Consider the following 2,159-nt stretch of genomic DNA (forward strand, 5'->3'; position numbering starts at 1 on the left):
ACACCCAGCACAACCAGGAGACACCCAGCACAACCGGGGGACACCCAGCACAACCAGGAGACACCCAGCACAACCGGGGGACACCCAGCACAACCGGGGGACACCCAGCACAACCGGGGGACACCCAGCACAACCGGGGGACACCCAGCACAACCGGATCTCACGCTCTCTTCTGTGCATCCCCTTCTCTAAACACACTCCCTCCAGTACTGGTTTTAATTTGATAAGTTTAGAAAGCTCTAAATCTTATTCTTGAACCTTTCATCTGAGAGTCAGTATTGCTCGCCGCAAAATCCCAGTACCAGGTTTGGACGGCAGGTCACAAACACATGAGCAGCCGGCCATGGGATTAAGTTTAGTAGATGATGACCACAATTTTCAATGCAGTGGGATAGTTATTATTGGACCCCAACAAGAGCTGGGAAGATGGCTCGCTCACCAAAGTGTCTGCCGTGAAAGCATGAGGACCCAAGTTTGTTCCCCAGCATCCATATAAAAAAAAAAACCTTGGCATGGTGGCACAGGATTGTAATCCCAACCCTGGATTGGATTGGGTACCTGGGTTGGCTGGCAAAGGAGTCTAACCTATCTGGAGAGTTCCAGACCAGTGAAAGGGGTAAGAATGTGCAGTTCCTAAAAAATAATGCCTGAGGTTGACCTGTGGCATCCTCATACACACACATGTACACTCAACATCATACAACTACACAAACACACACACACAGAGCAAATAGGAAAGTATTGTTTCATAACTGAGTGAATTATACATACATGCACACATATGTAGCCTGGAACCCTATATAAAATAGGTCCTTCTGTGGATTCCCCCACTTTGAAATACTGCCATATAAAAGCAGATCAAATTTCACAAATCCTCACACACATACATGGCACAGGAGAGGAATCTCTAAGCACAGCAGCCCTTAATGGAAATCAATACATCCTTATATCACTCTATAGCTCTTATAAAGAAAGCCTGTCACAAGAATCAGAGAAACCAAAGTCACTTCAAGAGCCAGCTTTCTACAAAAGAACCCCCCGGGTCAAAGCACTCATGTCAAGTTCTGCTCCACTTTCATGAGAACACCTGAAGAGAGCCGCACCTTCTACACGCTCACCTGCGAGCTGAAATGCCCGTGTGTGTGCCGAGATATTATTAAGGACAAAAATATTCCTGGGCATATACATATGTGCTTATCACTATTAAGTGATAAAATTCCAGCTGTCACACAAAAGGGCAGCTGCCTACAATAAAAGTAGGAAATACTTGGACAACACAGCTAAATGCTGTTTTGAGGATGGTTTTACCAAAGTAGTCGGCTTTGCTATCATGAGAAAGAAATGGAATATAATTATCTGATTTGTTTTTAAGACTATCAGAGATCTTCTTATAGGAGAGAGTAAGTAAGAACAGGGTCATCCTTTTGGCTGTCCGAGTGCTACAGTATATTCAAAATTGCCAGGAAAAGAAACGACTGCCTGGGACTGGGCATCCCCTCCCTAGATAGTTGAGACTGAACCTTCATCAGTTCCACAAGATGGGAACATTCTCCCAACCTCAACTGCGTTCGTTAGCAACACGCTATGGATCTCAAGCACTTCTCATAAAGAACCATCTGCAACTCCCAGGCACTCGGGTCTTTGCTGCATCTCACTGCCAGTTGGTTTTGCAGTGAGAGGACCCTGAAGAAGGAGCAGTCCATCGACTCCAGGATCAAAGCCAAATCAGGAGGGGAAGGGACTCCAGGGGACACTTTTCAAAGAAACAGCCCTTTCAAAGGAGGGGGTGTAGTCATCTGAAGATGTCAGCCCGCTGCTGTTCATCATATAGATGTCCATTTATGGGGGCCTCCAAGGAGAGACTCCTGCCCAGCCTTAGATGTTTTGCCCTTAAAGCCTACAGACAAGGAAGTACCTGAAGAGTTACCTACATACGAGTGACTAGAAAACACAGAACCTGTCTGCGGTCAGACTGCCAAACAAGAGAGATTATTGGTTCCCTATTGTTGGTACCACTGTATGTCCTTGCCTATGTGCCTTTTTTCAAACTGCCAATTTAGTGGTGGTGGTGATGGTGGTGGTGATGGTGATGGTGGTGGTGGTGGTGATGGTGGTGGTGATGGTGGTGGTGATGGTGGTGGTGGTGGTGGTGGTGATGG

At 46.5% G+C, this 2,159-nt stretch overlaps 1 protein-coding gene across 4 annotated transcripts in view; it reads right to left on the reverse strand.

The window, feature by feature from the left end:
• Mast4 (microtubule associated serine/threonine kinase family member 4) overlaps window positions 1–2,159 on the reverse strand; it is a 593,644-nt gene that overhangs the window by 430,249 nt on the left and 161,236 nt on the right. The gene's annotated exons all lie outside the window — the stretch shown is intronic.

This window comes from Mus caroli, chromosome 13, assembly GCF_900094665.2.
Source record: "Mus caroli chromosome 13, CAROLI_EIJ_v1.1, whole genome shotgun sequence".
NCBI classification, from domain to species: Eukaryota; Metazoa; Chordata; class Mammalia; order Rodentia; family Muridae; genus Mus; species Mus caroli.